This window comes from Salvelinus fontinalis, chromosome 14 (genome assembly GCF_029448725.1).
Source record: "Salvelinus fontinalis isolate EN_2023a chromosome 14, ASM2944872v1, whole genome shotgun sequence".
NCBI lineage: Eukaryota > Metazoa > Chordata > Actinopteri > Salmoniformes > Salmonidae > Salvelinus > Salvelinus fontinalis.
The window spans coordinates 41,198,054-41,221,747 of NC_074678.1; the positions used below are offsets into that span (position 1 = coordinate 41,198,054).

Genomic DNA, 23,694 nt, shown 5'->3' on the forward strand with positions numbered 1-23,694 from the left:
TCTCTCTCTACCTCTCTCTCTCATCCAACATCTCTCTACTCTCTCTCTCTCATCCAACCATCTCTCCTCTACTCCCCTCTCTCATCCACATCTCTCTCTCTCATCCACCATCTCTCTCTTATCCACCATCTCTCTCTCTCATCCACCATCTCTCTCTCTCATCCACATCTCTTCTCTCATCCACCATCTCTCTACCTCTCTCTCTCATCCAACCATCTCTCCTTACCCCCTCTCTCTTCTCTCATCCACATCTCTCTCTCCTCTCTCTCTCTCTTCTCTCATCCACATCTCTCTCTCATCCACCATCTCTCTCTCATCCCCATCTCTCTCTCTCATCCACCATCTCTCTACTCTCCTCTCTCTCTCTCATCCACATCTCTCTCTCCTCTCTCATCCACATCTCTCTCTCTCTCTCATCCAACCATCTCTCTCTCTACCCCCTCTCTCTCTCTCATCCAACCATCTCTCCTCTCTCCCCTTCTCTCTCTCATCCAACCATCTCTCTCTCTCTCACCACATCTCTCTCTTCTCTCATCCAACCATCTCTCCGTACCACCCTTCTCTCATCCAACCATCTCTCTCTCTCATCCACATCTCTCTCTCTCTCTCATCCACATCTCTCTCTCTCTCTCTCTCTCTCATCCACATCTCTCTCTCTCTCTCTCATCCACATCTCTCTCTCTCTCTCTCTCTCATCCACATCTCTCTCTCTCTCTCTCTCTCATCACATCTCTCTCTCTCTCTCTCTCATCCACATCTCTCTCTCTCTCTCTCTCTCATCCACATCTCTCTCTCTCTCTCTCTCTCTCATCCACATCTCTCTCTCTCTCTCTCTCATCCACATCTCTCTCTCTCTCTCTCTCTCTCTCATCCACATCTCTCTCTCTCTCATCCACATCTCTCTCTCTCTCTCTCTCTCATCCACATCTCTCTCTCTCTCTCTCTCTCTCATCCACATCTCTCTCTCTCTCTCTCATCCACATCTCTCTCATCCACATCTCTCTCTCTCTCTCTCATCCACATCTCTCTCATCCACATCTCTCTCTCTCTCTCTCATCCACATCTCTATCATCCACATCTCTCTCTCTCTCTCTCATCCACATCTCTCTCATCCACATCTCTCTCTCTCTCTCTCTCTCTCTCTCTCTCTCTCTCATCCACATCTCTCTCTCTCTCTCATCCACATCTCTCTCATCCACATCTCTCTCTCTCTCTCTCATCCACATCTCTCTCATCCACATCTCTCTCTCTCTCTCATCCACATCTCTCTCATCCACATCTCTCTCTCTCTCTCTCATCCACATCTCTCTCATCCACATCTCTCTCTCTCTCTCATCCACATCTCTCTCTCTCTCTCTCTCTCTCTCTCATCCACATCTCTCTCATCCACATCTCTCTCTCTCTCATCCACATCTCTCTCTCTCTCTCTCTCTCTCTCTCTCTCTCTCTCTCTCTCTCTCTCTCTCTCTCTCTCTCTCTCATCCACCATCCCTATCTCACTCTCTCGCTCTCTCCCCTTCTCTGTCTCATCCACCATTCCCCTCTCTCCTTTCCTTTCTCTCTCTCTCATACGACCTTCTCTCTTTCTCTCTCATCCACCATTCCTCCTCTCTCTCTCTTTCTCTCTCTTCCTCCATCCCTCTCTCCCAGCAGTCCCAGTAAACAGGGACACCGGCAGGCAGCAGGCAGACAGGCAACAGGCAGGCAGACGGGATAATTCCAGTGGCTTCTGACTGCCGGCTGTTAAGACTCAGTTAATCAAAGTTACTACGGGCTACAGGCCGCTGAATCACGTTTCAGTAACATGCGCTCCAATATGCTGCTGAGAAACTCTTACATATCAACATCAGAGGATTATCAGAGGATTGTGGTCCCAACTTCCCAAGTAAACTCCACTCTAAGACACACACACACACCTCGCACACGCGCGCACACACACACACACACACACACACACACACACACACACACACACACACACACACACACACACACACACACACACACACACACACACACACACACACACACACACACACACACTCAAATCAGTAGAGTCACAGTCAATTGAAGACGCCAACCCACCAGACCTGTTTTATTATTTAAATACTTATTTTCTGTGTATTTGAGTATTTTACCATAAATAGCACACTATTTGAAAGTATTTTCTAAATGTATTTCCAAATAAATAATTTCAAATACCAAACAGACCTGGTTCAAATGTAAGTAGTTCCATAAATACAGTGTATTTGAGTACTTTCAAATCTGAAAGCGTATTTCCAAATACAGTCCAATATTCAACTACTTGTGTTTTCAAATGAAAAATATCCAAATACTTACTTCCAAATTACTTTGAAATGAGTTAAAATACCCTAAATAGTATTTCAACCAAGGTCTGGTTGCCACACATACAGAACGGATAATATGCCATCACCCAGGATTCCTCAGTCAGTAACACAGCCCATGTCTCCCCTGTGTGAACTAGATAACTTTGATATCTGTGAGTTATTAGGAGCAACAATGAACAATTAGCTCCAGTACACCATCCCTCAGCACTGCTCAGCACTCCCCACAATGTGAAAGGGAGGCTAATTAACTAACGATAGGAGCTGTCTGTCTGCTGTTTAGGAAGCTCTCTAATCCATTCCCTGAGTTGAACACACACACACAAGCAGGAGAGAGAATGTGGGGAGTCGCTTGGAGAGAGTTTGTGGAGGAGCCTCTCCTAGTCCATCACGGTGCTGTGGTGTGTGGGTGTGTGTGTGGGTCTGTGTGTGGGTCTGTGTGTGGGTCTGTGTGTGTGTGTGTGTGTGTGTGTGTGTGTGTGTGTGTGTGTGTGTGTGTGTGTGTGTGTGTGTGTGTGTGTGTGTGTGTGTGTGTGTGTGTGTGTGTGTGTGTGTGTGTGTGTGTGTGTGTGTGTGTGTGTGTGTGTGCTGTTGGTTTGTGCCCGTAGCAGTGTTTTAATGAGGCTTAACTCTCCCACTGTGGGAGTCAGGGGATCCACGTTTTTACCTTGTCTCCACAGCTGAAGGCAGCTTTTGTTTTAATCATGCCATAAATTACAATACCGTCTGAGATGATTCAAGAATGGTGACAAATGGATGCAGGGACTATGGAAAGTAAGTTGGTAGGGGGTTAGGGGTTGTCAATAGAGCTTAGCTGGACGTTCCAGGCTTCACACAGGCGCTTACAGGCACACACTCACTCACACACACACACACACACACACACACACACACACACACACACACACACACACACACACACACACACACACACACACACAAACACACAGACAGACAGACAGACAGACAGACAGACAGACAAACACACCAGTTGTGATCGCAGAACCTATTCTGTCCCACGCCATTTCATCCAATCACTTTATGAAATTAAAGCTCATTAAACCATCAGTCACTCCGCACACTGTGAAGCATATGCTGCCTCCGGAGATATCGCTGCGTCCCCAGCTAAACACACACACAAACACACACACACATACACCCAAACCGCATGGGGGGAGATCTGCCCACTGTCATGGGGGCAATCACAGCACCTGAGACATATAGAGGAACCCTGTGTCCCCACCACACACACAAACACACACCCTCTCAATCCACACACACCCAAAGCCCATCAGAGCCAGAGGGACGTAGACAGACAGAGACAGCCAGATGGGCAGGCTGCCTGGACTAGCTACTGAGGCCCCCTGACAGTCATACAAACACAATAATGATCCAGTCAGATAAGACCACATGTGTCCTGTCCTCAGCAGCACATAAGAGCTTGACTGACAAGTGCTAAACGGTCTGCATGGAGCAGGTGCACTTTGCCACTAATGATTTAATGAACACAATGTCCCATCAACTCAAAGCCAATGTGAAAATTTTGGCAGATATTTCAATCAATTACTCTGTTACGTACAACAAAATGTCAATCCAAGTTAATGTATGTGTTATATTTAATTAATCAGTGAAATATATATTTTTTTTTCTGAGTTGAATTCATTCTCCATTGACTGGGAAATAAGGACAATAAGATCCAGAGAGATGGTGGTAAGGAAATAAGAAATCAATATGGAGAGGTAAGAATGGAAAGACCGGAGAGAGAGAATCTTAACAAAGGCGGAACCATAAAGAAGGGATTGTGGGAATGAAGCCGTGAAGGAGAGAGAAGAGAATGTAGAGGATATGGTAGAAGGAGTGAGACTTCCAGTCTTCCAGTCAGACGTGAGCGAAATGACACATCAAACAGAGACACGCTCACAATAGTTGAGATGAGCTTTGGAAGAGAAATGTGACAGATAGACAGAGAAGAGAAAGAGGGAGAGTGATAAAGAAAGAGAGTGAGAATTGGGGAGTGGCGAAGAGAGGATCAAAGAGAGATATGCTGAGTTGAACAAAGTGTGAAAGTTAGAAATGTAGCGAAAGAAAGTGTGTGTGTGTGTGTGTGTGTGTGTGTGTGTGTGTGTGTGTGTGTGTGTGTGTGTGTGTGTGTGTGTGTGTGTGTGTGTGTGTGTGTGTGTGTGTGTGTGTGTGTGTGTGTGTGTGTGTGTGTGTGTGTGTGTGTAAGAGAGAGAGAGAGAGAGAGAGAAAGAAAGTGAGAGGGAGAAAGGAAGTTGAAAAGAGAGTGTGAAAGTTAGAAATGTAGCAAAAGAGAAAGAGAGTGTGTGTGTGAGGGAGGGAGGGAGGGAGACACAAAAACACAGGAAGTCAAACTCTTTCACCTGAGGTACAGTACAGTACTGAGAGTCACTAAGAAAAGGATGTGTGAGCTCAGCCTGGGTGGTTGTTTTAAAGTGTGTCTGCTTATTAAATAATCACACTTAGACCAGCTAATGAGTCATGAAAGCCTGCAGATGTTTCTGGATCCTGTTAGAAGGAGAGAGGTGACAGGGGTAGATGAGTGTTGTTTGGGAGGTGTCAGAGGAGAGAAGGAGAGAGGTAAGGAAAGAGAGAAAGAACTAGAGGGGGAAAGAAATGTGTGAGAGACAGATAACGAGAGAGAGTGGGAGAGGAGAGAGCAGGAGGGAGGGAGATTAAGAGAGAAGGTGAGGGAGAATGAGTTACAGAAAGAGAGAAAAATAACAAAGAGAGAGAGAAAGAGACTGTAGAGAAAATGACAAAGAAAGAGAAACACTGGGAGTGCAATGTAAAGGTTTTGGCTCGGTGATGGTCTCTCTGTTGTCTGAAATAGATACAGAATGAGATCCCCCGGCCATATTGATTCAGAGGCACAGACTCGTTTGGAAAATAAGAATGGATGGCTTCTCCTTTAGGTCAGGGTTCATTTATTTATTTATCTGCCAGGCAGAGAGGGACATCTCCCAACTTTCAAATGTTGAGGTCAGAAAAATAATTTCACAGAGAAAGCTACAGGTAGATTTAGCCTTTTAAAGATGCACTCCGCCATTTCCTGGTTGCTAAAATTCTAAACGTTTGCCTAATTTCAGTTTATGTGACAAAACAAGCAAGTGCAGTGTAGAGAATCATTGTACCATCTCAACTGCTGTGAAATATTTTTTCCATAACCGTATTTTCAGCTATTTGAAGCTGGTGGACTAAACCAAAAGTAAAAAACGCAGAAACTAAACTTAAACACGGGAAGCATAGAAATAGATCGACCACTTCTTACAATTGCTTTCAATGAGAATGACAGATCTATAACTCACATTTCTATGTGAATTTGGTCGGGTCGTCCCAAAAGTGACATATTGCAGCTTTAAGTGAGTGTGGGAAAGTAATGATAGGTATGGGTAATGTTAACTGCAAAAGGACCAAGATTCAAAATACCTGGTGATTCACAACATATTTTTCATGAAGTTCTCCCTCTGCTGTTGTTCTGTGGTTAGTTATGTGCAATAAGCATACAATACGCCACCAGAGCAATCAAATAAAAAGCATTTGGGTTATAAAATCGGCAACTGGTATTTCTCTATCGACCATGTGAATGTTCAATGTACTCTTTTTGACAGTCTGATTGCTCATAGTAATTCCTTAGTATCATTAACACCATCAATGTCCATAGTATCATTCTGACAAAAGGGAGACATTGAATGTGGCAAACAAAGCCATAGAATCAACAGGGATTTCTGCCATATTTTTTTCTGCTCTCTTTCTCTCCCAGAGTAATGCTCCAGATATCACCGTACAGTATTACCCATCCTTTCTCCCTCGTCCCTCTTTCCTTCCCTCGCTCTCTCCTCCCTCCTTTACCACCCCCATCTTGTAAGCTACACAGGCTCCCGGGTAATTGCATTTCAACAGACAGTTCAAACGATGGCATGAAATAATTAGTGACAAAACTGATGCAATCTCCGGCATGTTGATCATCTAGCCAGCCCTGCTGTGGCCTCAGGGAGAGGTACTGTAGGTGCTGGTGGGATAAAGTGGATCCTCTATAGGTTCATACTGAACACAAACCTGGTACACTACACACTACACGGTTACTATATTCTATGGCGATGCAGGGAGGTGCATGGTAGATGATAGTCCAGTCTGTGGTAAATGTATACTGTATAGGCTGCACACATGATGCATGCACACCACACAGACGCACTCGACAGGATAACTAGCCTAAATGATATGGATCTGCATTGATTCTGCAGCTCTGTTTGCACCTGGACGAATGAACAGAGGCAGCACATCTTCCTGACTCCGACGTAGAACACTTTGATCAGCGGCGCCCAGGCATGTTTCTACCAGTAATTGGCGCGCTTAAATGATCTGACTACTACTGTCTGTACCACACAGAGCCGTGATGGAGGCAAAGTGTCATAGGATCTGGCTGACTGACTGATGCTCATCTGGAAACCATTGCTCTGCTGTGCCGAAGCTACTCTGACAGCTCTTAAAGTTCCACTGATGTTCCTACCATAGCCAGGTGTTCAAATGGGAAGATTTTGGTGGGCATACTTGATGTTAACATGGAATGGAATTGTGTACCTGCAATTAATATTCTGCGTCCTTACATGCATTTTGGAAAGTATTCAGACCCCTTGACTTTTTCCACATTTTGTTATGTTACAACCTTATTCTAAAATTGAGTAAATTGTTTGTTTTCCTCATCAATCTACACACAATACCCCATAAGGACAAAGCAAAAACAGATTTTTAGACCTCCCTGACCAAGGCCCCTCTCCCCTGTTTGCTCAGTTTGGCCAGGAGGCCAGCTCTAGGAAGAATCTTGGTTGTTCCAAACTTCTTCCATTTAAGAATGATGGAGGCCACTGTGTTCTTGTGGACCTTCAATGCTGCAGACATTTTTTGGTACCCTTCCCCAGATCTGTCTCGGAGCTCTACATACAATTCCTTCAACCTCATGGCTTGGTTTTTGCTCTGACTTGCACTGTCAACTGTGGGACCTTATATAGACAGGTGTATGCCTTTCCAAATCATGTTCAATCAATTGAATTTACCACAGGTGAACTCCATTTAAGTTATAGAAACATCTCAAGGATGATCAATGGAAACAGGATGCACCTGAGCTCAATTTCGAGTCTCACAGCAAAGGACATGAATACTTATGTAAATAAGGTATTTAAAAAATAATTACATACATAATAATTACATACATTTGCAAAAATGTCTAAAAACCTGTTAGCGCTTTGTTCTTGTGAGGTATTGTGTGTAGATTGATGAGGGAAATGCTTTGTAGAAATACATGTTTGAATAAGGCTTTAACAAAATTTGGGAAAATGGAAGGGGTCTGTATACTTTCCGAATGCACTGTATGCTGCAGATAACATGGGATTTCATGTCAGAAGGGAGTAGGGGCATCATAATGATGTAATATTGTTGAATGGTTATTTCATCTAAATGATGAACTGCTGTTATAGGTCAATGCCCTAAATTCTTCCTTTCCTCTGCAGTTCTTTCCTTCCACCTTTGTAAGCCTAAAGACAAGGATTAATATGATACTGTATAACAGATGACCATGAAAAATGAGGATCGGCAGTAAAGTTCCTATTAGTCTGTAGTGAAATACCACAGCGTAGAATTAAACTGGATTTAACAGCCAAGGAATTTAAAGCAAAGGAATGATTTGGTCTCCATTGTTGCTGTATTGTACCTAAATTACAGCATTTTCCAGTAAGACCTGCCTGTAAATGTAATAACATTTCAAAGACTTTACTTTATTCCTGAGAATGTGTCTAGAGCGAGAGGGGCTTGATAAATTCCACTGCACCCCGTAAGTGAATTTTGGATTCATGAGCCAGTGCTTCCAAACGATATCTTTGGAAATGTATTTGTCTGAATGATTTTGGCATTTTATGAGATCAAAACAGCGAGGACCCCAGAAATGAGTTTAGTTCTGGGCTGCAAACATATTAAAGCTCCACAAAACATTGATACTCATATAGCTCCATGTTACCTGATAAGGTAAGAATCTAAACATGGAACAAACAAGTGATCAACAGATTATTTTCCTGCAGTTCAGAGTTCTACCTTTTTTAATGTGACACCTATATTTTCATGTATTCCATTTGGCTATGTCGTCATCCAAACAAGTTCTCGTTCTCAATGACTTACTGTACCTAGTTGGAATATTAATTCATTTGCATACGATTGCATTGTCACGGCATCCCCGTAGTGTTTGAGTGTTATTGAAACCACTGCAGCTCTGTAATCCCAATAATTGATCATGTATCAAGGCCACAGCCAGCCGGATGGAAGTGTTTTTAACCACTGTGTCCTCAGCTGGCATAAATTGATTAATAGGCTGCAATTACTTACAAAAGAGGCCGGATCGGGCAGACACCCCCATTCATATTAATGGTACAACATGTCCGCAAAAACAAGAGCGATTGCCGGCCACATTATGACGAGGGCCCTTCATTCTTTGTGTTTATCTGGCCTGGCCCTAGAGTGCTAATGCCTTTTTTATGTGACACTCCAAATAAGTGCCCAGGAAACACAGTGGTGATGGTTTCAGGCGTTAAGCGTCCTAGTACAGTAGATGTACAGGCCTGTGACAAATGAGAGAGGAGAGGCTCATTAAATCTCATAGAGAGCATGTTGACATGCCAACATAACCTCCTCCATCCTATAATTATCCTCCTCGCTCGAGGACAGTGAGGAAGAGAGAGTGGAGGAGAGGGAGAGTTAAGGGAGCCATCTTTCATATCTTTATCAGCCCTATCTCATCAGATTGGGAGGGAGGGCAGCTTCCTGCGAACTATCAGTACCAGGACGACTGATTGCAAACAACACCTAGAGACAGAAGGGCTAGGCCCGGCCCATTTCTCTCTTAAGGAATCACTGATTGTGCTCCGAAACAGAACACTCTCTCTGTCTGCTGTGACGGTTTCGCTCTCTCTTTATTTCAATTTTAACCTATATTTAACTAGGCAAGTCAGCTAAGAACAAATTCTTTTTTTACATTGACGGCCGAAGAGCAGTGGGTTAACTGCCTTGTTCATGGACAGAACGACAGATTTTCACCTTGTCAGCTCGGGGATTCAATCTTGCAACCGTACGGTTACTAGCCCAACGATCTAACCACTAGGCTACCTGCCCCCTGCTGCCGTCTCTGCTGTGAAGGTCTCTCTCTCTCTGTCTCTGTCTCTGTCTCTCACTCGGAGCCTGTCAACAAACTAACCTCTTTCCCCTCTCAACCCTCTATCCCTCTGTGCTACCCCTCTCTCTCTGTTTCTTTCATTCCCCCGTCATGTCCTCCCTATACCCCCACACACCTCCAGAGACAGCACTGGCAGAGGCCACGGTGCCACCCTCCCCCAATCTCACCCCCCTCACCCCCTATATCACACCCATCTCCTCAGCCCCAATCATCCACATACTACAGTGGACACACCATCCCATCCATCATATTCCATCCTGGCACATCTTCTCTAATCTGGAGCAGAAGGTGTTATCACTGGAGAGAGAGCTCAAAGAGACAGCATCAGCACACAACATCACCTAACACACTTTTGTTTCTGCAGATCAGCCTCTGCAATAGGGAAATTCTATGCATGACTTCTCACATGTGTAACATCTGTGATGATACCAATGACATTGAATGCAACTTTACTCCCCTGGGTCGTATTCATTAGTGGACACAGTAGAATAACGTTTTGCAACGGAAAACAAAAGGAAGCTTTCTTATTGGACAAGATCAGGTAATCCCTTCCTGTTTCAGTCCATTTTCTTCCATTTGGTGCCTAGTGAATGTAACCGTGAATTCCCTGGATTTCTCTGCAGCCTCACAGGTGTCAGCTTTCCGTTCCAACTTAGTCTTAATGACTAAATTGGTGCAATTAATTAGCTTGATTTGTGGTGTTAACCTCAGCCCCTTCCACATGGGGCCTCGCATTACTAAAGGGTAACCAGTCGATATATACAGAAATTCATCGAATACCCCTCTTGATACAGTGCTTATAAAGACGTATTGATAAACAGATGGATTGACTGAAAAAAAGAGTGTTGTCTTTCTCCTCCAGCAGCGAGAGAAAGTGACTAAACAAGGAAGCCATGACATAAAGAAGAGTTAAAACTCTCAAACTCCCACTTATACCTGGGCTAACACTCCTCGATCTCGTTTCGTCTAGTTTCCTCTCCATCTCTCCACACACCTGCTGCCTGCAGTTTTTTCGGTTTATCAGTGAGCTCAGATGAAGAAAAAACTTTACTAATGTCCCAACAGACCATCAAAGCCTCAGGCAGCCTGACTCAACTTCAGCCCCTCGGTGATTCTCTGTAGTGGGGTGCGGAGGGAGGGAGTGTGGTGCTGGAGCTGGAACCATGGAAGCATCCTGCTAGTTTCCTGCTAGTACAGCTCTGATGGATGCAGTCCTGTCACCGGAGCCAACTGTTCCTGCACGGCGTGTGCCCAGCCGGCTTTTAATGGATGCCTCACACATGCCCAATTAATTCCTAATAATGTTTCCTTTCCCCATCCCCTGCCACTGCTGTCCCACCAACTGCAGTGTAGGTGGCTGTCTGGCGGGAGGAAGAGAGGAGGGAGGGATTGGAAGAGAGAATGGGCAAAGAGAAAGGAGAGGTTTGCTAGCCCACGGAACAGGTAATGTGGCCAGGAGAGCGGCTAAATTGAAAAATGCTATATTGCCTCAACATGGAGCTCCCACCAAGAGAGTCCAAAAATGATTCAGAAACAAGTAATTTCGAAAGACAAGAATTCAATACAAAACTATATTGATAAAATATGTTATTTTTTTTATATCTGCTCCAACACACAGTTCCCAAACACTATTACAACAAGCTAGGGTCCAAAAGCTTCTGAAGTTCCGCTCAATTAGCATTCTCAGTCAATACAATGGATGGAATAAACAAAAGGGAGAATAAAGCCATTTAAAATGTCCTTTAAAGGGAGTGACCTAAAGGGAAAACAACAGAACTTAACACAGTAGGGGTCTCATGTTAGCTTTATGAGCTCATAACAGACCTGTTATTTATTTATAAATGGGGCTGTTGGACACGCTTTGTATAATTAATGAGGATAACGGAGCTTGCCTCCCCATACGGCCTCACCTTATCACTTATACAGAGTACACTCCGGATGACACCTTATTCTCTAGAGCACTACTTTTGACCAGATCCCATCATCCACAGTACCCTATATAGGCTAATGCACTACTTTGACCAGGGCACATAATGCACTATAGGGTGCCATTTCCGATGTACATACAGTATCATTATGGACTAATCAAAGGATGGAGCCCTTATGTGGATTGTAGTGTTCACCGGATGAGACATACAGGAGTCATTGTTCCCCAGCCCCCTTGCTATGCCAATCTATGTCTTGGAGAAGTCATTTAGCTAACTTATCAAACAATGTTTACTGTTTAATTAAAAAACGCATTCTGGCAGAGTGGGAGAGTTGGTGTGACGCTTGTGAAGTTAGCAAACAGGAAGCAGGCTTGATTGAAATGGATGGGAGGATGAAGGGATGGAAATATTGAGGGATGGATGAATGGAGGATTGGTGTTGCAAGGAGAAGGACAGATGAATGCCAATCTTCTTCTGAAGAAGAAACTGTCTCTGAATAAACGCCAACCCTTCAGAAGTTTTGAAGTCTCAAAAACGTGACGAAGCGGATCATCCCACCATCCATCTCCTCCTTGGGCAGGAATCCATTGGACAGAATGGACAGAAACATCTGGAATACATGCTGCCACACTAATTTGCACAATCGTTTAACGCTGTTAGGTCTCGGACGGAAAAACATTGACAAGTATTTTTCATCATGTGTGCTTGGTGCAAAGGAGTTTGTCGAGGCACAAGAGTTCAGCCGTTCTCTGTCCTTCCCCCCATCCCAACCCCATGTTGGAGCAGACGAGCAGAGCAGTGAATAAGAGACAGCCAAGCGGTCCCAGAGCCCGGGCCTATTGCCCTCTCAGTATTACTGCGCTGCCACAGGAAAGCAAACACATCATTTATCTACCCGCCAATGTAAAGACCAGATCCCATAGGAACTGGAGCTGGCAGTCCAATGCATCCATATGACAGAGTGACCAGGCCAGCTACATTTACACTTCCTACTGGATATGAGCTAGCCTGGTCTCAGATCTGTTTGTGCTGTCTTGCCAACCCCTCGGAGTTGGCAAAACAGCACAAACAGTTCTGGGAACAGGCTAGATTTATACAGCATCATTAATTAAGACAGCTTCTGCCATCGCGGCGCTGGTCGATCATAAAGCGAGAGCGGCGAATTACAGACTGTGTGATATATAACACATGACAATGCTTTGATTGCAGCCGGGCAATGTGACGAGCATCAATTCTACAATGATCCTGCTTTCCTGATTAGGTATACGGGATAGCGTAATCAAACCCTGTGATTGCGATGGATCGAGCACCGACACTAAACGGCACTTTGAATGCTGTTTTGACCTAGATGTCTGGTATTAAAACTGAAGGGAGAGAGGGAGGAGAGGAGGGGGGTTGGGTTGATGTTTTTGTTGCTGTGAAGATGCTAATTAAGGGGTCTTTGAGACACAGTGACGGTAGGAAGCTCATGTTTCATCATTTGTATTGGACTGATGAGACCGCCATGATGAGGTACTGAGACTAGTGCTGGCGTCTGGAGAAAACAAGCACAGTCTGCATCCTGCAACTGCCCACTCTAGTGTCTTAAAGCCACTGCAGAGCAGCAGAGGGACCTGCACACTCAGCTCCATAATGACACGGCTTTCACGTCCCCAACCACTGTGGTCAGAAGCAATGTTGTCAGGGGACCCTTTATGACCACAGTGCAGGTGTATTTCTTCATCCTCTCTGAGAAAAGGCTGCATGCAAGGGGCTGAATAGTAATTGAGCAACGGCAAATTATACAGTATCTTAACAATCTTTCTCTGTGTTTACACCAGACATGCTCAAGTGATCTGCTCGTCTTCTCCAATCCAGCACTTTTTCATTCAAGACCATGGAGGCGAGTGCAAAACACGGTGGACTCACAGTGATAGCCCAAACCCTGACCCCTTCAGAAGCCCAGAGAAGCCAGACAGCTAATGGGTCTCCTCCATGCTGTCCACTGGTCCTCGCTGGAGAGGCGTGTTGGGGAGAGGAGCGCTGCCTGCGTCTGATCAGCCTCTGTCAAAACAATGAAGGTCACGCAAGCTGACGCCCAATTAGGGCTCCGCCAGTCGCCTGCTGCTCACGGAACAGCGGTTAAGCCTGTGGATAGAGGAGGGAGGAAAGGCTGGGGGAGGGAGAGTGGTAGTGGTGCTGGGGCTTGGACACATTAAAGGAAAAGGGACAAAAGAAAAAAAAACAAGGAGCCATTTTGACGCCATTAAGCCTTCAACACTTGATGCAGCAGACCGAGGATTCAATACCAGACCCTGTCTCTCTCGTCTGATATTTTCATTAGAGGATTGGACAGTTCTCTAGCTGGTCGGATCAATTTGAGCTGCCTTAATGCTCCTACTGGTCTGGTTCTGTAGCTCTAGTGGTTCTTGTGACAACAGCCAGGCACTAACAGCCCTGCTAATAGTGGTGTAGAGAAAAGAGGCATCCATCACTGGGAAAGCTCTCAAATCTATTTGAACAGAGAGCGGGCCGTCGGGGCAGCCCCCACGCTTCGCGACAGTGTGTGTGCGTGCATGTGAGCAGCTGCCAGATTAATCAGAAGGCCCCTGGACAGCCCCTGCTGACCAGAGGTGATTCCAGCAGACATACAGAAAGGCATTAAAGCCTGTTAATTACAGCTGAGGAGACAAAGGCCATGATGCCAGACAGACGGCCTGCCAGGGGAGAGACGTGCTCACTGGGACACACACACGAGAGATTAGGGGGGCGCAGGGATACCCCTCTGGGAGGAATGCCTGGGGGGTGGGGAGAGTGGGGGCATGGAGGGGTTGGCATGGGGCAATATTTATTCTGATGCTGACATACACACTTTTGTGAAATACAGACACAAGTATGCACACACTTACACAGACACCCGAACACATACAGACACACACTCACACAGACACCCGAACACATACAGACACACACTCACACAGACACCCGAACACATACGGACACACATTCACACAGACACCCGAACACATACGGACACACACGCACACAGACACCCGAACACATACGGACACACACTCACACAGACACCCGAACACATACGGACACACACTCACACAGACACCCGAACACATACGGACACACACTCACACAGACACCCGAACACATACGGACACACACTCACACAGACACCCGAACACATACGGACACACACGCACACAGACACCCGAACACATACGGACACACACTCACACAGACACCCGAACACATACGGACACACACTCACACAGACACCCGAACACATACGGACACACACTCACACAGACACCCGAACACATACGGACACACACTCACACAGACACCCGAACACATACGGACACACACTCACACAGACACCCGAACACATACGGACACACACGCACACAGACACCCGAACACATACGGACACACACTCACACAGACACCCGAACACATACGGACACACACTCACACAGACACCCGAACACATACGGACACACACTCACACAGACACCCGAACACATACGGACACACACTCACACAGACACCCGAACACATACGGACACACACTCACACAGACACCCGAACACATACGGACACACACGCACACACAAACGTTGTTATCAAGTATCTGCTAGATAACAGATTACACTTGCAAGAATAACATTATCCTTGCAAATCACTGCAAACAGAAACATGCCGCGTCTCGGGACTGAAGTATTTAGTGCCTCTCTCTCTTACTTTCTGCATTGCTCCTCCTCTATTTATTCTGTATGATGACAGTTAATTACAGAAGGGAATTGGTTACAAGCCCACCAGTTAAGTGTATATGTGGCAAACAAAATGGAAAAGCAATTCAAATCACTTAGGAGAAGTTGCCTGCAGAGATTTTGTGTAACACGGCTAAATGCTAATTGTTTAACAACCCGGAGCCTAAAATGTTGCAAATGCATCACTGAGACAACACAAAGAAACAGTGTTTTTCTTGTAAGTTTTTCTCAGTGTGTGTGTGTGTTTTCCTACATTATCAGGACCAGTGTGTGTGTGTGTGTGTGTGTGTGTGTGTGTGTGTGTGTGTGTGTGTGTGTGTGTGTGTGTGTGTGTGTGTGTGTGTGTGTGTGTGTGTGTGTGTGTGTGTGTGTGTGTGTGTGTGTGTGTGTGTGTGTGTGAGTGTGTGTGTGAGTGCGTGCGTGCGTGCGTGCGTGAGTGCGTGCGTGCGTGCGTGCGTGCGTGCGTGCGTGCGTGCGTGCGTGTGTTTTATAGGTACAAACTCTGATAACTCTAAATGAAACACATTTCGTCTCTAGTCTATAAAAAGTCAACATCAATGTTCTTCTGGGTTACTGACTTGCTGATGTTTCTTTCTTGAAATGGCAACGCAGCAAACAAATAGCTTTTGATATGTGCCTGTTTGTACTTTGTTGCCAAGACACAGCAGTTGCAATGTGAAAGGAAATTACATTTTCAAAGTGCAATTTTCCCATCACTAACATGACAACTATTGGAAAATGTATGTACTGTACCTACTGGTACATTAAGTCTTACCCTCCATTTAGGAAACAAGCTTCGCTCTCAAACACAACCCTGACTGGAGAAATCTCTCTCTCTCTCTTTCTCTTTCTTTATTCCTCTCCATCTTTTTTCTGCACTCACTTTCATCAATAAGTAAATTGAACAGAGAATCTCACAAATCTAAAGGAGAATAATGGGTCTCACTCCCTCCATGCAAAACCACTCCTGTGGGGCATTGACATTCTCATTAATGACCGCAGAGCGACTGAAAAGTGTATTGGTGGGACATTTGACTTGCTATAAAATCATCGAATTGAGAGACTTCAGCATTGAATCAAATGGCTGGAGTTTTCGTTTGAGTGTCCCCCTCCAGGTTATAGAGTGGATGAAGTACCATAGTAGGACTGGAGGCCCCTCCTGGACACACCAGAGGACAGCCATTAACCACCTGGAAATGTGTGTGTGTGTGTGTGTGTGTGTGTGTGTGTGTGTGTGTGTGTGTGTGTGTGTGTGTGTGTGTGTGTGTGTGTGTGTGTGTGTGTGTGTGTGTGTGTGTGTGTGTGTGTGTGTGTGTGTGTGTGTGTGTGCGTGTGTGTGTGGAGCTGTAACAGAGTGGGCTTTAACCTTGGCCTGCCTAAACTGCTGTAGCTCATTCTGTTCAGCTCAGCAGATTCCAGTGTCCCCTCACTACAGGAGATGCTTTGTTGATATCAGACAGGTAACTTCCCCTACAGAACCTGCAAATCAGGGGTTGGAATCGGTTCAGGGAATAGAACAGAAAACCCGGGAAAGAATTACATTTTTCCAGAAACAGAATCCGAACCACAAACAAAAGTGATCAATACTGTTTAAAAGCATGGGAACCGGTTAATAAAGTTATTTTAAAACGCAAAACAAAGCGTCTATGCAAAGCCCTCACTCTGTCACTCAAAAACGTATTCCATTGTCTGCCTGCCAGCTGAAATCTTTGCCAGTGTGTGTCCGTGTGTAGAACCCTCCCCCTCCAAAAACATAGCCGAGTAGCCTACTGACATTATCAGCATGATTCAGAAATGAGGGATAAAGATTTTAATTTGAGAACAAGGGATTAACCTTTTCAATGCTATATAAAGATACTATAGTTATCACGTTTCACATAGGATTTATTAACTACAGAAAGGTAAGACATTTTTATTTTAACTCTGCACACACAAGCTTGTTAGCTATCTAGCTGGTCCAACGTTAAGCCAACTTCCTGAAGTTAAAAGACATTCAAAGTTCCTTCATAGAAGCCGCTCCTCCGTAGGTATAATTCTGTCAGCCTAATTCAGATAACTTTTTTATTTAACTACGCAATTTAGTTAAGAACAAATTCTTATTTACAATGACAGCCTAGGAACAGTGGGTTAACTGCCTTGTTTATGGGCAGAACGACAGATTTTTACCTTCAACTTTGGGATTATGATCTAGCAACCTTTCGGTTACTGGCCCAACGCTCTAACCACTAGGCTACTAAACCTGCCTCCCCTAAATTATGATAATGCATGTCACAACAAGATGCTCAGTGCTTCAAGCCAAGCCTCCTCCTCCACCCTCTCTCGCTCTCTCCCCACCCGCAAAATTTCACTCGCATCTCACGCCCTACACTCTTCTCTCCAATGCATGTAAATAGCTTGCCCGCTCCATAGCAAGCTGCTCTATCCGCATTGATTGGTGTAGTAATTTAATGTCGACCTAAATGTACAAAAAAAACATTTCAGAGGTTAAAAAAGGAACACAAAGGGCCGATATAAACCGTTAAGTTTTTGGGATTCGAACCGGTTCAGAGCTTGATTTTTCTGGTCAGAACAATGGAACTGAACAAAAAAATTATAGTTCTGTTCAGAATGAAACGATTGGAAAATCCTTTCGGTTTTGACCTTTGCTGCAAATCCACCAATTACTGAAAAACACTAAATCCACTTGAATACAGGTCAGAAAACTGCCACAGGGCATTATAACCGAGGAGCACAATATAGAGAATCAGCCTGATCTCAGTGTGTATCTTGGAAATGAGAAAATAATAATGGCGCATATTGTATTAGAACCAAAAATCTAGATACTGTACCTGAGGTTCTGAGCTTTTGCCTTCAGGAAGGCACACAGAGAAATATTTGGATTATTGTCTGGGAAATAAGAAAACTGATTTAAATGTTCTATGCAGAACAAAACACCCGTACTGCTTTTTTGAAGCCACCACATTTAAGAGAAATTATTCACTAAGGCAAGCTGCATAAAGCTTTCAGTATCTTTTTAACATGTTAATGAGCATCTCTGAATTACACAAGGGGGAGAAATCTCATTGTTGCCTGCAAACTAATAACTAATATCAATAGCAGCACAAGCCGATAGTGAACAGGCATATTGCATTCACAAAGCCGCAAATAAAAATTCAGAGGCGCCACAACCGGGGTCCGAGAGGGATTTGAATGAAATTAATTACATTACTTTCCATTCTTCCAGAAATCTGACGCGATTCATCTTGGTCTCCCCCCAGACTCAGACAAGGCAGATATATGATAAGAGTTGGGCAGACTCTGGGCTTCATAAATACCTGCAGTCAGGGGGACGGTGGCAGGCAGAGAGCCTCAGGAATCATTTTCTGTAATGGGGGCTTGAAGAGCTTATGTTTCTCCTTCTGTGTCTCTCTGTTTTATTTCTCTATTTAGAGAAGAATCTCTAAGTCTTCAAAAATATGTTTCAGACCTCCAGGTTTTTCCCCATACATCAAAACATAACCCGACCCAACCCACTCACAAAACATACAGCTCCTCTGGCAACTAGTTGTTCTGAAGAAATGAAAGAATGCCTCACTCATCTGTAACCTTGACAAGTGTTCTCTGTTTAAAGGCTTATCCAGGTCTGTCAGATGGCAGGACATACCAGGGATGGGAGCCCAGCAATCTGTCGCGGTGCCACAAACACGTCATGTCCTTCAGTAACGAAGAAGCAGATGAGAGGGGGATGGAGAGGAAGAGAGAGTCTGGAGTGGTTTCATTCTGTGTTCCAACCTTATAGCATCTCTCTCTATTGCTTTGTAGCTACTCTTGTCTAATTTAGCAGTAACAGATTCTGCTGTGCTTGAGGAAGCATCGGTGACAATGACAGCATTGGTCCTGGAGCTATCCAGTACCGAAAAAACTGCAGCCTCCTACACTACAGAGCCCCTGGGAAGGTTGGTCTCTCTGTGTGAGGATTAAATGTTCCAGATAAGAACCCACTGGCAAATTGGTGAAATAAACAGCAAGTATTCTTCCCTTATTGGTTTCAGAGTCTGAATCACTATTCAATTCCAACCTGGACAACACAGAGACCATTTAATTTGGCACCTGAGCCACATTACTAACAAAGGATGCATCCAAACAAAATGATCAACAAAGAAGAAGGGGTGAAAAGATATTCAACCCCCAAGTAGCCCCTTTGTGCCCTCCATTAAAAATTAGACAAAAACTGTTACCAGATGTCATTGATTATTTATGGTGTTTAATAGGCAAAATGCCCACATTGAATTATGCATTCGTGGTCTGTTCCTCCGATGAATATTCAAAAGCTGTTTCTGCTGAGAGCTGCTGCTCGCCTTTGTCTGCATGCGGTTAGCCAATGGCACATCTGTGACTGCAGCCCGGCACTGTGGTTAGCCAATGTGGCTTACGCCAAAGCATTGCTAATGCCAGATGAGAGCCTACATTCTGCTACAGCTCAGTAGTGCTCTGCTCTGCCAGGCCAGAGGCGTCAGAACAGCCTGAGATTCTCCTGAGCTGTCAATCAAAGCAGAAACACCAGGTTCATTAAGGTGATAAAATGTCCCTGGGATTCTGGCAATAAGAGGGAGAGACTGGCAAAAAGCCAAAGCAGACCTCAGTCAGTGGGATTCATACACATGCACACACATGCATGAGCATGCAGCCACACACTTACAATCACACGTGCACTAACTAACACACATGCACATATGCACACAACACACTCACAGACACACTCACTCTCTCACACAGATACACAATAACTCACACATATCCACGCACTCACACAGAATGCTGTGAGCGTTTGCACTGTTTAATTTGATCAGGGCTGTCTAAGTCTTTAAATTAGACTCTCTCTGTGTCTGAAGGCACATAATCCCCCCCATTTTGCACTGCATGTATGAAAGGGGTATTGCTTTCAGCAGGAATACTGTCTGGCACTATTGGCCACCTGAACCATCTGCAGACATCTGGATACCCTGCAGTTTCTCAAGTTCTGTTGAAAAACTTCAGGAGTGATTTTGTTCATTCAACAGATAGTGGCTGCTTAATTAAGTGAATATTAATTTACTACATGAGTGAAACCTCCGAAAATCCATGCTTTCTTTCATTGGCTTGGATGCTACTCAAGTGCAAAATTGAATTATCGCCGTTCACGTCGCTCCCTACAAGTGTCGGTGCTAAGCTGTGTGCAGCGAAGCAGAGAGGCACATTATTGAAAGACATTGCGAGTCAACCCATGCAAAAGCAGAAAATACTCAGAATTCTCCCCAATCGGTTTTTCAGCCACTTGTGATGACAACATTTCCGAGCTGTTTTTGGCCCTTGTCAGTATCATTGGAAAACAGCCATTGAGGAGCAGTGTGCAACTAACTATCTGATGGGATATTGTGCCTCTATTGTGCCTCGTGTAAAGAAGAAAAATAGAACAGCAACCAAATTGGCAGTGCCACAGAAGACCTCTATTGAGATTAGTTTAGTGGTGTCAGCCAGCTCATCTTTGAACCTGAAGAAAGAGAGAAAGACTGCGAGAGAGAGAATGGAGAGAGGGGGAGAGGGGAGGGGGACAGAGGGGGGGAGAGACAAAGACAGAGAGAGCATTGGAGAGAAAGACTGAGAGAAAGGTAGAGGGAGAGGGAAAGAGAGGCTAATAGAAAAGGAGAGGGGGGGGAGGGGCTCTCCCCACTAACAAGATTAGCACTCATCACCTTTGTTTAGGGAGCGTTCCGTTTCCACAGGTGCCAGCTAGGGAACCCTGACGGTCCCCAACACGGGTCAGTGACAGGAGGGACAACCTTTCCAGATGCACACATACACACACATGACTGCTCAACCATGTGAAGGGAAAAAAAGCTCAAATAAAGAGCATGCAGCTGTTGAGGCGTTTTTTTTTTATCTCCCCCATGTCACTATGCATCAGCCGTGTGAGCCAAGCCTACCTTTATAGTTTCCCCATCCATCAGCCCGCCTGTCTCAGAGTATTGGCAATGCCACACACAGACACACACACATGGATGGATGGGCAAAACAGTTTCTACCCAGGTGGAATCGGCAAACTCACACACATGCATGCACAGAAAGAAGTGGAGCGGAAATAAAAGAGAAAGATGATCATTTCACGAAGTGCTGGTTGGAATCCGTGCTATATTTCACTGGGGCTCATCTGAACATGAAAATACACATGTACAGTACGCTGTTCAGCAGCATCATCTATCATTGTCCGATCCAAAGGCATATATATTGCAGACTGACGCAATATACTCCACCAGCATTTGACCGTGCACTTTCATTAGCGTGAGCGGGAGTTGTTCGTTTTTCAGACAGCAGATAAAAACACACGCCATGTATAAAAAAGTATAAAAACACATGCCATGTTTGACAGAGTGTCATCAAAGATAACGTCTCGAGTTCCCTCTCTCGGTTAGGTAGCTGTCGTTGCTTTAGGATTTACTGAAGGGGCTCGCTGCTTGTTGAATTCACAGCATATGCAATACATCCTCCCTCCGTCAGAAGACTATAATCTATACTCTTACTGAGAAACGGAGCAAGGCAGCTCAGATGCTCATGATGTTGGTTTCGCCAAGGCCGATATCCTTCTAATTGTTTCGTCAAAAATGTGGCTTTAAAACAAAGCCGATAGGCTATTAAAACCTTCCCCCACATTAAACACATGAACACATTTTCTGTCGCACCCCTGCCGGGTTGATGGTTGTTACTTTGCAGACCACAACATCACGTAAAGCAGTGAAACATTATTGAATCACACATGATAACAGTTAGATCAGATCATAAGAGGACAAACAAGTATCATTCTTCAGATGTCATTCAGATGTCAAGCACGCACTTTTCCTCTTAGCTAGGAGTAGCTAATTGTAGTATCAGCAAGGATTCTACATATGTTATAGCAAGGTTAAAAAAGGGTTAAAGCACGTAAAAACAGAGCAAAAACTTTTCAGAATAAAATTACAACTGAAATTCATACAAAATGTGTTATTCAAGACTCGACCAGAATAAAGGCATCAAATAAAAGGTTTGGAAACAAGAGTGTAATAAACTAATAAACTATACAGTGATACAGTATGTCAATGCTCACATGGAAAACGAAATACTGAAGTCTCTTCAACGCATGCATAGACTATTTGTATTTATTTAAGTGGTAGTTTATTTACAAATACCTCGCTTTGTCTTCGTGAAGATAGAATATAGCCTACTCCTTATTAATAACGAATACCCAAGATACCGATTTCTCAAGCTTCATATTAAGCGACGCCAAAAAAGACAAATCGTAATGTAGTATACTGGAATAGGCTAATACACATTGTTCTAACCTTTTAGGAGGAGATGACCGTGAGCCGCTCTGGTGTCTCTGTCAAGTCCTCAGGAATGTGTAGCGATGCCGCCCGCCTCAGAGTAACGTTGGTCTGATTCCGTGCAGTTGTTCTGTTAGTCACGAGCCACAGTCAGCAGTGCGAGCCATCGAGCGCACCAAAACCGTATAAAGAGTTGGAAAAAATAACGAATCGCGTTTTGGAGAGGTCCAAAACACAAAAACGGAGTATCTGGTGTCCGTCCTATTGCGCAAAGAGAAGAGAGACAGACGAAACGTGATGAGGAGAGCTACAACGATTCTCACCTCCCCGGCAGCCAAGTGCTACTGAACAAAAGAGCGCAGATACTCTCTGCAGAGTCCCGCTATTCAAATCAGCGAAGGGGAGGTGGGGGGTATGATGGATGTGGTGGCCCCGTGGGCGTTGAGTGTGTGTGGGGAGTGTGGGGAGAGGGGCGTCCTATGGGGTAGAGACATCATTTGGCACATCTGCACTGTTACTGTATAATCCCGTGTGTCTGTTTTGAGCGCCACGATTTATAGCCTGGGGGATAATGTTACCTTGTATTGTAAATTCACAATGACCTCGCAGAGTAAGAAAGTTAGAGGTATAACTCATTAATGCTGAAACCTTAGATTAATAACAATTAGGCCAACTCTTGTTTTTGAAGTAGCTTCAACATTAATTATAGTCTTAGAAACACGTTTGAGGTCACAGGCAGGCTTGTCAATGCTCCAAAGAACACTTCATTAACACCTATCTACCACTAAAACTCGTCAACAACTAAGACAGGTCTCAAAATGCAGAGTTAAAACAATAGAACATGTATTGTATAGACAGATGTGTCACCAGCCAAAACATTAAAACTAATTGCAATTAACGCAAACGTCATGACTTATTACACTCTTATACATTAGCTTATATTATAGTGTAGCCTTGTTGAAGTCTCCAGAAATCATTAGGACCTGTTTCCAGTAGACAGACAGCACCAGAGAGCCTCTCAACACATCGCTTTACCACACCGAGAATAATGATCCCCTCCGAGATGCCACGGTGCTGCGCCGGGAAGATTAACTCGCCCTACTAATTCAC

At 44.6% G+C, this 23,694-nt stretch overlaps 1 protein-coding gene across 1 annotated transcript in view; it reads right to left on the minus strand.

Annotated features, from left to right (window-relative positions):
- Positions 1–23,041, minus strand: part of LOC129810859 (neurocan core protein-like) — a 198,816-nt gene extending 175,775 nt beyond the window's left edge. The window contains exon 1 of the mRNA XM_055861816.1: positions 22,603–23,041. The gene's annotated coding sequence lies outside the window, so the exon portion shown is untranslated. The remainder of the gene's footprint in view (positions 1–22,602) is intronic.
- Between the last annotated feature and the right edge of the window lie 653 nt (positions 23,042–23,694).